Here is a 19087-nt window from a genome sequence, read left to right as displayed (position 1 = left end):
GCATTAGCATTCCCCAAATCCTTTTAATGCAGGGAATCTGATAAGGGATCTGTCTGTATTGGATTTTTTTTTCCATTTGACACATAACCCAGCTGGCTGGGTGGCAGTTCAGGGAGGAATCAAACACTCGGTAACAAATGAGTAAATCAAGTTACCATTTTACATCTCTTTAAGTTGTTTCCCTCTAAGAGCTCCCCAGATTTTATCTCAGGTAGCTTTAATTTGAACAGGACAGAGCAGGCTTCTCAGTTCCTCAGGCTTACCAGGGGCAGGGCAGCCCCCAGCAGGTAGAAGCAAGCTTTGCTGGGGACAGCCGGCAGAGGGGAAGGGTATAAAAGATGATTTATTGTGTCCTGTGGGAAGGTCCGGTAAACAGCCAGCACTCTCGGAGTCCCAGGGACAGCGGGGGAGGCAGCCGGCAGCATTTCAGCCCAACTGCTGCTCGGGGGGAGCTGAGCCTCCCTAACCCCAAAAGTCTTAATAATAGGGATTTGTGCCGTGGAAGCAAAAGGTTGCTCATGCAGGCGAGAGCTGAGCCACTGCTGTTGTTAACCAAGCACCTGCGGGCACCCGGCCCTTCCTGGTGCCTTGTCTACGGCTGCTCCATGCCCGTCCTCACCATGGGTCCTCCAAGGCTGGGCCAGCAGCTCTGCTTGCAGGCAATGCTTTGCCATTTTCTTCTCCTGAAGTCTTTTTGTGTAGAAATACACCAAGATTTCCCTAATCTAAGAGATAATAACCTGAGGAATTTCTAGTCAGGCTTCATTGGCCATGGCATTTCACTGCTCTTTCAAAAATCCCTGATGTCTTCCTATCCAAAAACACAGCAGAAACAGAAAACAAATCAATCCACATAACAACAGCATGATTGGCTTTTCTCTAGCTCCGGAGAGGGGGAGAGAGAAAGGGAGGAGAGGAGAGATGGAGCGATAGGGAGAGAAGGGAGAGAAAGTGCAGGGATGAGGAGGGGCAGCATTTATGGACTCGTTGGAAACCATCAATCACTGTTAGTGCAATAGGCTATTTAGAGCTGGTGAGTATTAAATTCCAGCAGAATTTGATGAATAACAGGAGGAAAAACATTCCCACTGTAGAAGAATAAAAACAAGAGTTCCCTCCTCGCCCGTGCCACAACCCTGAGCCAAACATTCCCAACCTGGGAGAAAGCGCCCTGGGAAAGGCTGGGCTGGGAGCGCGGTGGGGAGCGGAGGTGGGGGCCAGCAGCTCCTCGTGGGCCTCAAGGACCTCGTCTTCCCGTCTCCATCTGGGGGAGAGGGATGAAGGGGCCCATGGGGGGACGACGACTCATTTTGCCTTAATATTCATCTGGCCTCTTGCTAATTATTAGTGATTGGAGCGAGGCTGCTCAGATAAGATAAGGCTCCACGTGGCTGTGAGCATGGGCTGGGGCTGCCTGGAGACCCCAACCCGGCAGGGACCCAAAAGCACAGACCTTCCTGCCGTGTGACGGAGATTGGCATTTGTTGCTTTCCCACTGTCGCTCACCAAAAGCAGTCAGCAACAGCATCTCTCCTTAATTAGACAGGCTGGTAATGAGAGCTGAGGGCCCCAGAGGCTCATCTGACATCACCAGGTATTGCTGTCAAGCAGACACAGAAAAATGCACCGAGATTCAGCAAGAACATCCCCAGAATTAAGGAATTTCTCCTTAAAATGCACGGACTGACGCTTTCTCCTTGGTGCCTCTCGATGACAGAGAGAGTGATGCAAGGAGGAAGGGAGGCATCTTAAACCAGGCTTATTCAGAAAACATCAGACAACTGCAATGGGGGTCATTTGGTTTTATGACAAAGAACTAATTTGGCATGAGCATAAATGTGAAAGGGGAAGGCTGGTACAGCCCAGGTGACCTTTTCCCGGAGCCGCGCGGGCTGTCACGATGACGGATGGGACACCTGAGCGCTGGCACGACGGGGCGTCACCAGAAGGTCGCCTCGGTTTGCTCAACAAGCAGGCGGCTGCCTGGCGGGGAGGTGCAGGGGAAGGACCGGGGCTGCCCTGCCTCTGGGTTGCTCCCTTCCCCAAGCCGTGCATGGGAGGGAAAGCCCCAAACCAAGGGTCTGGAGGACTCGTCCATTGTCTGTCCCTTGTGCCCGCGCCCCCTCCTGTCTCCAGAGCTGGGTCTGTGGCTCTGGGGAAAAGGATGGCCAACGGCGAGCTTCTCCTGGAGGCCCTGTCCCTCCAGGGCCCTGGCTGAGCATGATGAGAGGCTGAAATGGGGTCCTGTGTCCCCCGGGGCGGGGAGGCAGCATGCGCCGCGTGTCCCTGCCATGTGGCAGCCGGCCCGAGGACCGCTCCGGTGGGAGAATGACTCACAGGGACTCCGCTGCGGGTGTGTTTCCTATTAGGGCCGTTAAAATCTCCACAATTAGGAATGTAACTCAACCAGAGTGTGAATCCTTAATAGGAAACATCCCCCCGATGCAGATGAGAGGGCCCTGAGGAAGATGCCAGCCCTCGGGACGGGCTCTCCGGCTTGTGTGCGAGAGCCGCTGGGATGGCTCCCACATGAGGCGGCATCAAAGGCAGCGGCTGCAGTCCCGGGGTCTCGTTGGCCACTTCTGCCAACTTTGATCAGGGCTTGTCTTCTGACTCCGAAACATTTTTTTCACACTTGTTTCCCAAGTGTGAAGAGCCTGAAGCCATGCTGGAAACTCTGAGACAATTTCGGATTCCTTTGCAACAAAGCCAAGGCCAGGACAATGGGACTTTGATGTTATTGACATATTGGTTCAGAGTTTCCTTGTTTCCATTTCCCAGCATTAGGACAGAGCATAGGGCTGCTTCTTTGCTCTGTTTAATTAGTTAATGTTTGTACAGTGCTTGGAGAATATAAAGTGCTCAGTAAGTGGAAAGCGTTATCCTTATTATTATGCCTTCCCATATCCACTGGCTGCATTCAGTGGAGCTGCAAAAGCTTTAGAAGGAAAAATAATAATAATAAAAAAAAAAGGTCAAGCTAGTTTATTTTATTTTATTTAAATTTAAAATAAAATTTCACTGCTGAGTAGAAGTAATGGACTGGCAGCCCCAGGGAGGAAAAGGCCCTGATCATTGCTGGTGCAGGGACAGCACAGACTCCACCAAGCCAAGCATCCCTCCTGCTGTCCCCCAGTGCCCATCGCCGTGTGTCCCAGCCTGACGCGGACAGACCCCTCCTCGGAGGCAGCAGGACCCTGCCAAGCCCCTGGCATCCCTTCTGGGTGGGTTCATGGGTGCCCATCACCCAGGACTCTCGTTTGCCATGAGGACATCCCTTGGCTATGGATGGGCCTGGACCACTTCCACGCACAGACCACCCCACCAGGCCCGGGGGACCTCAGTCGGCCACCTGGGAGCTGGGCTGGAGCCCGACCTCCAGCACCCACCACATCCACCCAGCCCATGGCACGGCACCCCTCCCGGGGCAGCCCGCAGCCCTGCAGGCTGGGCCAGCCTCCCGCCCTGCCTTTTTCCATCTGCTCCTCGCTGCATGGCCCTGAGGAGCTGCGGGAGCCCCGGCGGTGCTGTGGCAGGAGGGTGCTGGGCGCCCCACGGGCGGCCCCGTGCCTGGCAGGTCGGTGTGCGGGCACCGCACCGAGCGCTGCGCTGTCTGGGGCTCGTCTGGCTGCTGCTCCTCTCCTTCCCCTGAGTGAGATTCCCCCTCATTGCCATTCCTCTCCGTGCCGGCGATAAAACGCCTGATGAGCTGCACTAAAGGCCCAGACTCCAGCAGCCCACACCAACCCTCCCGCCCCAGTCTCTCCCCCGCCAAATATGTTTGTATTTTTAACATTTTAGGCAACAATCTTAAACCAAAACAGATGTGACAATGAATATTTATCTGCAGCATCTCAGTATGGGATTTTCTCTTAAACTCGATAAAATAAACTGCTCATGATACAGAACAACATTTCTCCTAATATACAATACACAAGGGGCAGGAGGGGAATTAGCAGATGAACTCAGCATTAAAGCCATTTAAAATCAAAAGAGCAGCAACATTTACATGCGAGGGGAACAGTTGGTTGCTTTCAGTGAGATCCTGGTGTGTCTTTTTTTAATTCCTTGAGGCATGCACAGCGCACAGAAAGGTTACTGAGTGCCGAGCAGGGCAGGGAAGAAGGGGATCTCCTGCAGGTGGGGAGGAGGAGAGCAGAGACCTGGGTGCCCAGGGGAGCAGGAGGAGAACAGCAAGGCTGAGGGGAGGGAGGCCATGCTGGAGCCACAGCCTTGTGGCTTCCCCTGGGCTCTGCCATTCCTCCCGTGTCCCCAACAGGGCAGCTTCACCCTCGTGCGCCCACCTCGCTGGGCTTTGTCTCCATTCTCCGTTGCCGAAGCTGGGCTGTGCCTCGTGGGACGGATGCACGCAGCAAGCCTCGGGCTCCCTGTGTCTGGGACCTGCCTTCGCTCAGCCCTTCGGTGTCACCCCTCGGGCTGCAGGCTGTGCTCTGCCTCGGGGTTTACACCCCGGTTTTGGGTCTGGATGCTGTGGGTGATGGGGTGAGGGCTGGGCAGTGCGAGGTGCTGCTGGCGGCACCCGCAGCCCAGGAGCTGGGGCCATTCCCAGCCTTGGCACGTTCCGCGCAGAGCCAGGTGCCTTTCTTCAACCTGCTGCCTCTGACGCAAATCCCAAACAATATGCAGATTAAAAATAACAACAACAAGAAGGCACAGCTACCAAAACAAAGCACTGTGCTGCACACGTCGGCTCCCCTGAGGACGATGCAAGGGAGCAGGCAGCAAGTGGTGGGCGTTCGCCCGGCTCTTGGCACGCTGCAGGAGGGCAGGGGAAGCACCCAGGGGTTGGTCCCATCCCATCGCTGGGGCTGAGAGGCCAAGGAAGCTCCTCGTGTTCCTTTCCTGCTCTGCCACTCTGCAAAGGGAGCGATTCTGGGTGACCAGGGAGAGCTGTGCAGTGCTGGTTGCTCTTTGCAAGCTGCCAAAGAGCCCCAGTGGAGATCTGCAAGCAGGGTCTGCATGGAGTGCATGGTCTGCTATAGGAAGCATCGCCTGGCTCCTCCGCTGTGCTTTGGTACAGATGCAGGACAGCGAAGGGTGCCGAGGAGTGCTGTGGTTTGGGACATTGTGTCTTCAGGGGCTGCGCTTTCTGGGCACAGCTTGGGCAGGACGCGGGAAAATGCCTGTGGTCCTCGGGGCCACCCAGCTGGGCTGGCAGAGAACACCAAGCTGCTCCAGCGCCTGGGGCACCCAGCCCTCCCCGAGCACCAGCACGGACAAGAGCTCAGCCACCACCCCGAGCAGGGCCACGTCCCACCCGCGTCGAGGCTCTCAGAGAATGTGGGGAGCAGCGAGGAAGCACAGAGGCATGCCCTATCTGTCATCAGCGAGAGGCCGCCGGGAGGTGGAGCGGGACCAAGCCCAAGGTTTGTGCTCCACGGGTCCCCAAGTGACCCCAGCAAGCGGCGGCAGCACCACGGGCTGAAACGCCTCGTTCCTCCTCGTTCTGGGACCGTCTGCCCTCCTCCTCCTCTCCCAGACAAGGACGTGTGCTTCTGGGAGGTATCTGCCATGCTCATGAGGGACTCCTTAAAAACAAGTCAAAAAGACAAGTCAAAAAGACAAGCTCTTTGGTCTGCGGAGACTGCAGATGGGAGCCAGAAAATCTGCCGAGCAAAAGAGGCCAGGAGAGAGGGGGATGGCCATCGCTGGGGCAGTTGCGCAGTGCCAGAAATAGGGGACGGACTGCTGGGGTCCTGCAGGGACAGAGTTTGCTTCGCTGGCAGAGCAAGCACAGCCCTAACTCCTGCAGGAGCAGCCGCCCATTGCCCTTGCCCTTGGGTAGGGCACAGGGAGCAGAGAGGTTTGCATGGCCCTGGGCTTCCCGCACAGCAGCAGGGCACAAAGCGGCGCCCAGCGCCTTGCAGGATGCCCCTGCCCGACTCAGGACCCCGTGGTCCTGCTGCTCTGGGCTCCCTGCCCACCACACCAGCACCTGCCCCAGGCACCACTGCAGCTCCCCGTTGGCTTCAGGCCCGAAGTGCTGACGAGGCTCTCCAGGGTGTGAGGAGGAGGAGGAGGAGGAGGAGGAGGAGGATGCTGTGCTCAGCCTCGGCACAGCGCCCGAGCCACCCCAGGCAGCGCCGCGGGGAGCCCAGTGACGTTACCCGCCCCGAGCTGCCCAGCATCTCGAGATAAGTTCGCTTCATTCCCCAAACTACATAAAAGTTGCCTGATGTTATGCCGCAGCCGCATAGCATTCCTTTGTAAGGAAATAAAGTGTCAGTGCCACAGCTGTGAAATATATGCGGAGCTCGCCCTGATTCAGTAGCATGCACTGGGCAGAGAGAAGCAGCGGGTTCCTGTTTAGGTTTTCGGTTACTGTGTTTGTAAAATATTTATTTTTCTTGGTGTTTCTACCCTGGCCTTTTTAGAATCTAAATATTTGGACGATGGAGGGGCTGCGGCCGGATTCGGCGCTCTGGCCGGGGCGTTGCACTGCTGGCTGAGTCGCGGCGTGTGTCGGGCATGCTGATGGTCCTCCTGCAGCCGCCTCCCCGCCAGCGCTTCGCTTCTTGCCTAAAGATCAGACTATTGAAATGCAGTCTCCAGGGGTGGAGAGGGTGGTATGAGGCACTGAGAGGCCTTTTCAAAGAAAAGGGAAAAAAAAGCAAAGCAGCAGCATATAAATGAATAAATAATAGTAATAAAAAAAGATCATTGGGAAGCTAAGACATTCTTTACGGTGCATTAATGTGTTTTCTCAGCTGCTCTCCCGACTCTCCACCAGTTCTCTCGGTTCCTGTCCTCGGGACACTTTCTGTTGCAAGTGGTGGGTGGGTGCAGGAAGGTCTGTGCTCGCTGCTCTGCCCGCGCCCCCTCTCCCCCTGTCCCCGGCAGCTCCCGTCACACCCCGCTTGCACTGTGGTGGCAGAGGGAGATCAGCTCTGGTGGCAGGCACAGACCCCCGCCTCCTTCTCCCCTTCTTGCCCACCTCGAGGAGGGCTTTGTGCACCACTCAGCTAGAAACGGGTCCTGCTGCTGCAGCTGTGGCGTGGGCATGGGACCAAGAGGGATGTGGTGAGGGACTCGCCTTCATGGACAGGCACCACAGCTGCACCCAAAGTCCTGGGGAAACGTGGTGCTGATGGTACCGCATGGCTCTCTGTGCTTCCTGCAAACCTCTGCATGTCCCCAGCTCCTCCGTGTCTCCATCTACCCACAAAACAGAGGTGCCAGGACCAGCTTTGCCCCTTGGGACAACCTGCCTTTTGCACCAGAAGAGGCCCTGGGGCGGGAAGTGCCCTCCTCGCTGGGATGTCCCCGCTGCTGTCTCCTTCAGGCTCCTCGCGCGGCTGCTTTGTTCCTCCCCGCATCGCCGCCAGCCTCGTGGGGAAGGCAGTGGGACATCAATTGTACCGGGAACCGCTTATCTGTCTGCCGACAGCACTGTCATCACGCTGTGATGAGTGACGTGGATGCTGTCCCACCTGCTCCCAGCACTGATCACTGGGTGCTGCTGCTGCTATAGAAACACCCCAGCTCTTACATCCACCTCCTGTTTTCTTTCTTTGTCGTTTTTCCTTTAAACCCTCAAAAAGCACTTCTGAATTCACTTACCTTTTTCAAACCAGGAGCCAGCGGGCTCTTCACCATAGTTATGCTATTGCCAAAGCACCGTGTCCTGCTGCTGTGACCAGGTGTGGTGACACATCCCCACCTTACGGAGGGGAAGCTCCCGAGAAACGTGCCTTCTGGGGGCCGAAGCCCCTCCTGCTCATGGCAAAGGGAGCAGGATTTGTCTCCCAGTGCTTGCGGTGCTCCGCAAGCACATCAGCTGCTCCAGCAAAGCAAGACAAAACACTCCGGTGATTTTGGTTTGCTGGCTGCTCATCACCCATCTGCTTATTTTCTTGAGATTTTCTTCTTTTAACCCACTTTGACACCTGCAACTCTGCTGATGAATCGACTTAAAAACTGCGCTAACTTTGCAAATCTCTTTTATGCATGACCGTGGGGAGAGCAGATGCTTCTCACTTCACCGTGGCTGCCGGGTCCCACACCAGGAGGGCAGAGCCTTCTCGTTTCTCTTTGGCAAAGCAGAGATACAGACACACAAGAAAAATGCGTCCTCGGGTCTCAGGAGCCTGGCTTCTCCCAGCAGCATCGTGATAGATGAACACTCAAGCTGCTCCAGCAGGGTGCCCTGAGAGGGAGGTGGCAAAGCTGGCAGGGGTCCCTCTGTCTCAGCTGCAGCCGGTTACGATCCCTTCGCCTCTCCGTTTCTCTGTAAGCCACAGCGGAGTCTGCAGGGTACAGATTATCCTGGCCCAGCCCTGTGTCCATGCCCAGCCCAAGGCACGGACCAGGACCTGTGGCATGTTGGCTGAGGCCATCCAACTCATGTCACAGGTGCCCTGCTTTGTGCTGCATCCAAGCGGCCGGACATGAAATGCTGATGCGAGGGGCCTCAAATGTTATTGCAAACACGAGCCTGGCAACTCACTTGCAGGTTCAGGGACATCTCAACCCACACCTGGATGCCATCAAAGAATTCGATTGCCACTTAAATGTCCAGGCAGGCTGGGATGATGCAGCTGAATCCCTGCACAATTTCAACAAAGGCTCATCCCCAAGACCTGACTTTCCAACACCCTCCAGTTGCATGTCACGGACCTCCCAGGCCCACCGCCAGCTTTCTGAGCCAGCTGGGGAGGGAGAGCAGGATCCAGACCCAGGGACTGGAGGACGGGCACTCATGTTGGTGGTGGCCACAGAGCCAGGACATCAGCTTGGTGGTAGGATTGGGAACTTTTCCCCTTTCTGATCCCTTCCTTCCAGGGCCTAACTGTAAAAATTTCTAGAGTATGGGACCGCGAAGCCTCCCCAAAGTGCTGGAGTGGTGCCTGCCCCAGGGCAGTAGATTTCACCCCAGCACTGCTGTTTGCAAGGACCAAGCTGCTGCCAGCAGTGAGCAAAGTGCCCACAAAAGCCCCCGCTGCTGCCCCAGCCAGCCCCTACCACCCAGTGCCCTTCACTGATGGGGTTTTTTTTTCTTTTTTTGCTTTGCTCTAAGTAGTCCTCTGTGCCCATTCTGCAAATCAAATCAGCTCAGTGTAAGAACCAAGGAAAGGTTTATTAATGGGATTTGAACTGAAATTCAACCCTGTCTCAGAAAAAAAAAAATTATACATGTTCCCTCAAATCAAGAAGTTCTAAACAAACCTGACTCAAGAGTCATTCAATACCGCCAGCTTCCCTTCCCGCTGCTGCCGGGCTCCCAGCGCCGTGCCCCCAGCACAGGCCCCTGCCCGGCGGTCAGAGCCCCGCGCTCCTCCCTCACCCTCCGGAAAGGTGCGAACAGCCCCCGAGCAGCAGATGCCACGGCTGCTGACCCAAAAGCATCATCCCAGAGCCCAGCTCTGCCCCAGACGTCGGTCAGACACCAGACCACGTCATCTCCCAGTTCCCTCGCTCTGATTCCCTTTTCCCGTCCTGGCTGTGCCGCGTTTCGGGGGCACACAGAGGAGGTCCTGGGGTGCCTGCTCTGGGGAACGAACACTTGCAGTGTTGCACAACCGAGCAGAACAAATTTTCCTGCTTTCAGATTTGTCAGGGCCGGGCTGTCTCGACTCTCGGTGTCTCTCCTGCCCTACAGTTCACGAGCACCCCTCGAGCCACCCTTCTCTGCTGTAATCTCCCTGCGTGCCGAGCAGGGACCCATCCCAAAGGCTCCTGAGCCTCACTGCGCTCTCCACGCAATTTTGGCGAAACCAAAATGCAGAAGTCCAGTTAGGAACCACGCTCAGAGCCAGCTGTTTACCCCCGCGGGGTGTCTCAGCCCCCTCCTCCCCGCAGCAGGGCTGCCTCCAGCCATCTCCCGGTGACTCAGTCGCTACGGTTTGGGAGCTGAGTGATGACACGCACCCAGCGCTCAGCCTGAATGCGCTTTCTGTAGCAAATCCCCGTTCTCAGGCCTCTGCTGCCACTGAGGCAGCACAGGAAAGCACCAAGTGGGACGGGTTTCTGGGAATGCTGGCTGTCTCCAGGTCTCTCTGCGGCTTCGCTTCTCCTTTCCTGCCTGTTGCCTCCTCTTCCTGCTGGTCCCAAGGAAATAGGGGAGGGAAGGGGGGGAAATCTCCTCAGTCCTGTAATTCTTTTACACCTTCAGCAAATGCATTTGTACTGGGGGTCTGGCTGGCAGAGGGCCCCCCTGGCTTTCCCTAGCACCCTCTGGGAGCACACCGGGCATTTCCCTGTGCCGCTCGGGTCACGTACAGCAGCTGGGTTTTGGCTCGGGCAGGAAGCCTTACGGATTTGGGGAGGGGGAGGTCGATTCTGCGTGTGCTTTAGCCTGAAAACAGGGTACTATAGTGCTGCCTCTAGGACGAGCCATTCGCCTTCCCTTCCCTTCCCTTCCCTCCCCTCCCCTCCCCACCTTCTCTTCCCCACCCCGCCCCTCCCCACCCCACAGCCAGGTCTCCTTAGCCTCGATCTACCCCTAGCGGCCGCCGGCGGCCACGGAGCGGCTCCTGTGGGCTCGTCCGCCCCGGCTTCTCCTGGAGCTCCGTTGGAGATGTCAGGCTGCCTGAGCTCTGCGGTGGGAAGGCTGGTGGGAAAGCCTCCAACCGCCCGCTGAAACGTTTGCGTTTCTCCAGGCTCGGAGAGCCACCACGGAGCCCTGTAGCAGCACCGCCGAGCAGCCAGCTTGCCGAGCAGCCCCCGACGGCTCCCACCTTTCACAGCAATGCTGCTGCGAGGCTCTCAGAGATATCCGGCTGGAGGTGTGCACGACACCCTGCTGTCCATAGCAGGAGCTGGCAGACCTCCCCGTTCCTCACAACGTGAGCAATTCAAGCAGCTTCTTGCCTGGAGCCTCATCCCACCCCACCGCATCCCTGCGCTGGGACAAAGGGGGGACAGCAGAGGCGGCTGGAGACCGGGGCCCCGGAGAGGATCGGAGAGCAGGGAATAACCCTGTAACCCACAGCTAGCATCACCAAAAAGAAATTTCCTGCTTCAGCTGAGCTGCTCACTTTAGCCATAGCACTGGCTAAAGGAAATGGAAAGAATTAAAAAAACTGCTTTGAATGACAGAAAATACCCCAGCAATGTTTGCTTTCAAGCCTTATTTTGCTATTCAGGAGCTTGAAAGACACCTAACTCCCAAACCTTTATAGAGCAAGCATAGATTTCACATTATAAAACATAAATAACCTGGTTTTGCTGCTCGGTCCAAGCCACTGAAATCTCCTGTTTTCTCTCTGCAGCGATTTGTTACGAACAGCCCATAACACACAACTTAATAAACCCTGGACTCCAGAAGAAAGGAGGTGAGGCTGTGGGTCCCAGGTGCTTGGCCAGCAGGAGATGAGGAGATGGGAAGCAACGGGGAGCAGCTGCAGCTCGAGTCCCCCTCTCCTCCTCATTACCACCTGCGCAGGGCAGCGAAGAGGCACACGGACACTGATGGGCCATGCCTGGGCAGCCCAGCGCTCCCCCACACCCCACTGCTGCTCACTAAATAGCTGGGGAAATGCCCCAAAGCTCCCCCAGTTTCATGAATTTGTGGCTGGATGATTTTCGCAGGAGGAAGGAGGAAGCGCAGTGGCTGCTGTGCGATGTTCACCTGGTTTCTGGTGCTCCCGTTCCCTGCCAGGGCACAGGAGCGAAGTCAGGCGGCCAGGTAAGCACTCGTGTTCCTGGACCAGGTGTTGTGTGGGACCAGAATGAAGCACTGGTTGCAAGGAGCGATTTGCAGTGGCTGGGACCAGTATCCAACCGGCCTTCCTGCAATGACTGCTGCCCCAAAACAGCAGGGATTTCACCCATTGGGCTTCCACGGATTTGCACAGCATCAGACTCCAGGTCTCTACCTGCACTCGGAGACTGTCACACACCTTGGTGGCAGCGTTTGGCTGCCCTGTCCCTTTGTACAGGCTCTAGTACACGGTTCTGGGCTGTGTAACACAGGGCAGTCAGGTTCTTGCATCAGTAATACCTGAGTGTTTGGGTCAAACGCAATGCGGAGATTAACAGAGAAAAAAAAAAAAAAGGAAGAAGAAGAAGAAAAGGAAAGAGAAAATCCACAGCAGCACGGATGCCTGTGCCCAGGAGCAGCCCAGGGAACAGTCCGTGCTGCTGAGCAAGGTGCATGAGAGTCACCGTGAAGTAGGACAGGCAGAAGCATTGTTACTATATTAGGAACTCGGCTAGAAGATTTTTCTCCATTTTTTGAGAGTCCTCATTTCCCTCAGCATCACCAGAAAGCAGCAGGGGCCCTGCAGGGCTCGAGGCTGCCTGGGCCATGCCGCGGTTCCTGCTGGCATCTTGGGTCCCTGTCCCCAGCAGGTCGCGGTGCCGCAGGGCAGATGCCAGGGCTGTGTGTCGGTGCTCTGCGGCTGGCACTGCTGGTGTTGGTCTTTGGGACAGCCAGAGAAGTGGCAAACACAGCCCTTAGCAGGGCTGCAGGGAGCACTGGCAGGATGAAGGTGCCAGAGGTGGTTTGGGGGGAAAGGAGGGAAGGGCAAAGTGAAGCAGTGCAGGCCCTCCCCTGATGCGTTTCAGTAGGAAACAGCCTTGTCTTTTTATTTCCCAGACCCTGTTTTCCATTTTAAATCTGCCCTGGCACTTTGGTTACATTTATTTTAATAAGCCAGGTTTGTTCATTAAAGCTCATTCCTCCCAGCCATCACAACCTATCTGAAAGCAAAACAGCATCTGGGGGGGGGGGGGGGGGGCGGGGAGAAAGCCCCGGTGCCCGCGTGCAGATGGGGCAGCAGGAGCACACCCAGCCACGGCCGGCTGGCAGGGAAATGTGAGCCCCGGGAGGGATGCGCAGCTCAGGGCTCCTCTCCACCACCTCTGCTGTCCTGCTGAGGGCCTCGGGATGGAGCAAAGCTCATCGCCACAGCCGGGGACCATTGCTGCGAGCCAGCGCCACTTGCAACTGGCAAAGGGCGCGGGGAAGCGGCGTGGGTGCGGGTGCCTCCAGCCTCCCTCGCTCCTCCCTGCTGCCCCCCGGCGCCGGGGGAGCAGAGCTGGCGAGCCAACGCGCGGTGCTGGGCCCTGCCAGGGGATTTCCAGCTCCTCCTGCCTGACGCCAGCACCAAGTCCCCCCGGCACTGTTGGGAGAGGCTCCCCAGATGCTGCCCGAGGGGGTCAGCAGCCGGCTCTGCCTGTGCCCAGCTCTCGCCCCTCCGTCCCCCCGGGGATGGAAACGCAGGGGGAGCAGATGGGGAGAGGAGAGGAGAAAGGGTACGGGAGGGTAAAGCACCACTCCCCGGTGATGGGCTAAATCTGGAAGAGAAAGCATCTTGGAGGAAGAAAGTAACAACCAGAAACAGTAGAAAAAGGATGAAATGTGACAGAAAACTTGGCCTGAGGGAAATAACGGCAGCTAAAAATAAGCATCCAAAGCCTGCGATGGGAGAGAGAAAGAGAAGTGTCAATCAGAAGAAATGGGGTTGCATTACAGCCCTCCACCCTGCGCTGCTGGGCCCTGGCTGGGGGGAGAGGGGGGGGCCTGGGTTTGGGGCTGTGGCAGGGGCAGGATCGGGGCGTCAAAGCTCGGCTGCTGCCGGGGGCAGGCGAGGAGGAGCTCAGGGAACCACCACCACACACAGCTCGGGGCATGGAGCATGCGGCCTTGGGGACAAGCTCTCCCCAGGACTGAGCATGGGTGCAGAAGGCTGGTGGCACGTTGCAGAGGACACCGTCGTGCCCACCCTGGGCAGATGAGAGGAGCCCCATGGAAATGCCCGTGCACGCCTGTCTGGGTGAAATCGGCCCCTGGGCCTATCGGGCTGTGCACAGGGACCAACACACCCGTCCTGCACCCCACTGCTGCCGCGTCTCACCCCACAGCCCCCAGAGGCTGCCTCGGCCACTACAGCTCAGCAGGGGCAGGCGGCGCGAACACGGGGCTGACAACACAGAGCTCCTTGCCCATGCGTGCCGGCGAGCCCATCTCCGTGATTACATTTCTCTGTTTCCTTCCCAACTCGAGCACAGAAAGCCTCTTTGCCATTCATTTACCCTGGGACTTCATTGGTATTTAATAAACTCGATTAAGCAGCCGCCTTAATTTGCTTTTGTAATGAAAACATAATTGTTTCTGCAGTTACAATGCGGGGACTCTCCACTGCAAGTGGCGGGTGCTAGGGAGCAGAGTACGGCACAGAAGAGCCCAGAACTCGGGAAGTTATTTGTCCTTCCCCTCTGGCAACAAGCTCGCTCTCTCTCATACAGTGGGCATCCCACATAGGGTGTGTGCATCCCGTGCCCTGTGACCCCATGTAGGCATGCACGTGAAAACAGAGCACACCTCGGTGCGCCTCACGTGCACCAGTGTGCATCCATGCACACACACACAGCCCCGGCCACGGGCGGCTTGCGATGCTGTGCATGGACGCACACACAGCCTTTGGCACTCGCTGGGTCAAAACAGAGCCGTGCACATCGGCGCCCAGGAGCACCTCACAGCAGCCCTGGTACAAACAGCTGGGGAAAGAAGCTGCTTTGCAAACAGAGGGTGCAATGGAGCCCCCAGACTGGGAAACAAACTCTCCTCTGTGCTGTTTGTATATTGTATGAGGTCTCTATAGAGACCAAAGAGAGAAAGGCTGCTCATTTTACAGTGTTTGGGTCGAGATACTCTCCGCTGTTGACGACAGAAATAGTTCAGCCCCCACAAAGACAGGAGAGCTGCCCTGCATGGCTGGGAGCAGGGCGGGGAGCCCCGCACCCACGGGTGCTTCCCAAGGGAGGGGACCCAGCCCTTGCACCCAGCCACAGCTCGCATCATGCAGGGAGGAAAGGCAGGGGAGCGGAACAGACAGATGGCCCCGCTTTATACAAAAAGGCAGAGAGGGAAGATGTAACTTGGTAATCTCCCCAGAACAAACCATCTGTGAGATGTAAGGCCTGTGTTGCTGCTGGTACAGCAAGGCAGCCAAAATACTGAGGCAGCAAGGGATGTGTTGCATGGTAAGAAACAGAACCGCGTTTCATTGCTTCCTCCTCCTCGTGTGTGACTTGGAGGTCACAGGTAGCAAAAGCAAAAAAATCTTGTTTTCTCTTCTACTTTTTTTTCCTCTCTCCCTCCTTTTTTTTTTTTTGTTATGTTTATGTTTGCTAAAATATGTTTGTATTTTCCCTACCCGTCTGGTGCTAAACAGGATATCTGGCAACTCTTGCGAGCCCAAGGTGGCTCCATCCCCAGGTGTAAGGAACCCAAATAAATCAGTGTTGTGGACAAACGATTTAAAATATTAGAAAGCAGAAATCAGTCAGGAATCTCACGAGCCAGACAGTGGTTCCCACAGGAGCTGCAGTGGTCACTTTGGGAGTTGCTGGCACCAAAGTGCAAAGTCCTGAAGAGAAGCCAGTGCCCAGCGCCCTCTCCTTCCCCTGCAGGATCAGCTGCCGGGGGGGTCCTGCCCTGTTCTGCCCCGTCCTGCCCCAGCCAAGGCTCCGCAGCACTCCCACAGTGCCCTGGCTGCTGCTGGAGCTGAGGTCTGGCATGAGGGAAGCTCTTGGGCTGTGACACCACCCCGAAGTGCATCCCGCCAGCGATGTCCCTGCAGCTGCTGGTGCTCAGCACGGTGCCCATGGCCCAGCACCAGCCGTCCCCCTGGTGCACGGGGAGGGCAAACCAGAGCACCCGTCCTCGTGCAGGGACCATCCTGCTTGGCTTCCCCAAAGCACCTTCCCCGCAGATGGTTCCCAATGCTGACAGACAAACGGGGGCATAAATCTGGGCAGGTCACGGCCCAGGCGAGCCCACCCCTGCGCAGGAATGCAAACCGGAGCGGCGGTGGAGGGGAGGACCTGCTGGTGGCACGCTGGCTGCCTCGCCGTGGGTAGTGCCCACTTGTTTGATGTCACCGCTGTTTCATTAATCAAGCTGTAAAGCGGACAGGCCCCGGCGCTCATTCGGCACGGTGAGGTGCCAGGTCCCTCCGTGCGGGTGTGCCAGGCTGCTGGCACCGAGGGGCTGTGTCCCTCGGGGGCTGGGGGGGGCGAGCAGCACGGTGCCCATGCAGATAATGCTGCACAGAGGCACTCGAGGCAGGGCTCTGCTTTGTGGGGTGGTGGGGTGGGCAGGAGGGAGACTGAAAGAAGGTAGGAAAATAAAAGAGACCACCCCTACAAATCACTGCTATTAAAGCAGCGTGAAAGGGCTGGGGTCTTCAGGCTCAAATAAGCTCCGGGTGGGAGTGCAGGAGGCACCACCGGCCCAGCCATTCAACTCTGCAAATATACATCAGGTCTTCCTGACACATCGTTATTAGCTTTCCTACGCTGAATTGCACAGGGATAAACTTGGGGCTGGGAGAAAAACCACAGAGATTATTGTCAGCCCCAGCACCGCCACGCGCTGTGTTTTTTCTCCTACCCCCCTGCCTTTTCCAAGCAGCAACACAAAGGAAATTCGTGGCATTTCTACAGCTAATGCTGCAGGAAGCATTGGTGGGCTTGAAAGAGGAGAAAGAATTAGAGGGCTCATCCAGACAGCGGGATGTGGGGGGCGAGGGAGAGCCGGCCGGGGGGAGCGGAGAGGGAGGCGTAAGATGAGGCTGGGAGCAGCTGATCTGAGTAAAATGATAGCTTGATGCATTGGTCGGGGGGAAAGAAAGGAACTTCAATAAAACAAATTGAATTTAAATCCTTCGGCAAAGCCGGTTCCCAGCGAGTGAGAGCGGGGAAGGGCAGGTTTGTGTTACACTTCGCAGCCTCGTGGCCTGGAGCCGCAGCCGGCTGGCCAGGCGCTGTGCGGGGCTCCCCCTGCCTCGACCCACCCTCACGGGCTCTGGATCCACACCCGTGCCCCTTTGTCTTCCCCACACCTCAGAGGAATTCTGAAAAGCTGTTGGGCACAGATGGTCCTTCCTGAGGCCCCTGCCCAAGCCCCACATGGGTCTTGCCCCCCTCTGCCTCACCGCCAGCCTCCAACAAACCTCCTGGACAAGACCCCAGCTCTATCCTGAGCAAAACTCTGTGCATCTCCCCAGTTTCAGTTCATCCCAAGTCCCTGCCCCTGGGGCTGTTTTGCAAGGCCCAGCCCTGCCAGAGCAACTCGCAGTGCCATGCCATGACCCTCCGGAGCAGCCTCCCACCAGCGGAGCTGTCTCAGGGGACCCGTCCTCCCCCCGGGCACCAGAGCCATCCGTGCCCCAGGCCGCTGCGTGGCGATCCATGGAGGTCAATGGATGACGAGGAGGAAGCACCAGGCTCGCTTTCACTTGCCATAAATAGGGTTTGATGTCAGGTCTCCGGAGAGGTGAAAGCCTCCTGCATTAACTCCACTGCTGCCAAGTTAACTACCCGTAACATTAAAGATCCAATCAGCAATAAACCCTAAAAATAGCCCAAAGCAATTGTCAGCAGTGTAAATAAAGATTGCTGAGCGCTGTGGAGCGGGGATAAATACGGAAGATTCATGGTTCATCTGTCTCCCATGGGCAGATGATCTGGCCCACGGGGGGTTATCCAGGAGCACTTGTGACATTGGAGAGGTGTCCGGAGACCTCGTGCGGTGCTGGGAGGGCACAAGTGGCATTCCTGCAGCAGCTCACAGCTTCTGGGAACAACCAGGCACTTGGAGCCAGTAGTGACTTATTAAAGCATGGCTCCATGCTAGTCTGGGCCCATGCAAAGACTAACTAATCTCTGGCAGGTCATCTCCCAGCTGCCTCCGAGCACTCTGAGCAGGGAACACTTCCCTGGGCAGCAGGGTGAGAGCATGCACTGTAGGTGGGCGGTGGGAAGGGTTAAAGATCTCTGTTGAGAGTGGATTGCCCTGGGAAGAGGTTGCTTCCCACCCTGCATCCATTTGCTGTACTTTGCTATTTAATGAGGCAAATCGACACTGTCACAGCACCTCCCAGCCCGGGCTGTGGAAAGGGCTCTGGGAAATGGCGCTGGTGGTGCTTGGGTCACTTCTCATCTCGGTGTCTCCACGATGCTGGAAGCACAAGAGACCCTGCGGTAACTCTCGTGCGTGAGGGTTGCTCTTCTTCCTGGACCCAGCAGGCCCCAGCCGTGCGGGGCAGCACCGCATTTTGGGGATGCTCAGTGAGGCAGGAGGATCCCCGGGACCCTCTGAAGGCAGTGTGCGTGCAGCACCCCTCTCCTCCCTCCCGCAGCGCCGCGCCGCTGGATTCTCGTGGCATGGGGAGAAATCTGGAAGCTATTGCGCTGGTGCGTTTCTCCAGCAGGAATGCCATGCCCAGTTCATTTCCTTTAAGGAAACACAACCCGAGGGGATAATTAGAGCTTCTTTGCGTACACAATCCCATACTGTTTATCCAACACAAATTAAAAAACGTGGTCCTCAGGAACACGGAGCTGGGGAGATAAAGAAGTGATCGGCTCCCAGACGGGTTTCATTACTGCCTGACGCACCGGGCCCCAAACTGCTTTGTATGTCAGTGCGGTGGCAGAAAAGCCAGGGCCTTCTGAGCACCCGGGGATGTGCTAGGTTTTAATGATGCACCCGGAGTGCTGTAGATAAATATGTGATGGAAAATCAGATGAAGCTTTGCACTGGCATGCCTCTCTCCCGAGCTCCTGTGCCTCTCAGGTCCCGTGTTCAGGCCTTGGCCACACGCAAGCCACCTGAAAGCCTTGTTGTGGATGGGAAAATGCTGAGGACTTGGCCGTGGTCCCAGAAATGCTGAGGGCCGAGCTGACGGCGTGCTTTGTGCTCACACCTCTGCTCTCCAGTGGGTAGGGGCACAGCAGATAGCGGGGATATGCAGCGCAAAACTTTTGCCCTGACTTGCAATCCGCTTTGAAACAAACTATTTCGGGGGGACAGAGGCTGCTTTGCCCTGCAGGGACACGGTGGCCATGTGAGACACCAAGGCACCTGGGGACAGGTGGCAGCTGCCGTGCCGTGACCAGGCGGTGGGGCAGGGGACATGGGCAGGGGATATGGGCAGGGGACATGGGCAACCACAGGGCACAGCCCTCGGCCCGTCCCCAGCACACATGGCAGCGGTGGCATCCTGTTTTAATCACCCTTCCTCCCGCCCGAAGCCGGAGCTCATTACGGGCAATGCTGTTTGTTTGTTTTGTTAATCGACACCAAGAGGCCCCGTCTGGGCTCGCTCTGCTCAGC

General features: G+C 56.9%; 2 long non-coding RNA genes across 3 annotated transcripts; one reads left to right on the top strand and one right to left on the bottom strand.

The window, feature by feature from the left end:
* Positions 1-9470: 9470 nt before the first annotated feature.
* On the bottom strand, positions 9471-11311 carry LOC308176969. Of its 2 annotated transcripts, none has more exons than XR_013938750.1 (2): positions 11179-11311; positions 9471-10061 (listed from the first exon to the last, which is right to left on the bottom strand). It is a non-coding gene; the product is annotated as an uncharacterized lncRNA (long non-coding RNA). The 2 variants fall into 2 exon arrangements; XR_013938751.1 differs by having other exon boundaries at positions 9471-10058; positions 11179-11306.
* LOC308176970 lies at positions 10076-13074 on the top strand. Its single transcript, XR_013938752.1, has 2 exons — positions 10076-10805; positions 11232-13074. It is a non-coding gene; the product is annotated as an uncharacterized lncRNA (long non-coding RNA).
* The last annotated feature ends 6013 nt before the right edge of the window (positions 13075-19087 follow it).

This window comes from Anser brachyrhynchus (genome assembly GCF_964034855.1).
Source record: "Anser brachyrhynchus genome assembly, chromosome: 13".
Lineage (NCBI taxonomy): Eukaryota > Metazoa > Chordata > Aves > Anseriformes > Anatidae > Anser > Anser brachyrhynchus.
The sequence above is the reverse complement of the archived record's forward strand: the minus strand, read 5'-3'. Positions and strand labels throughout refer to the sequence as shown.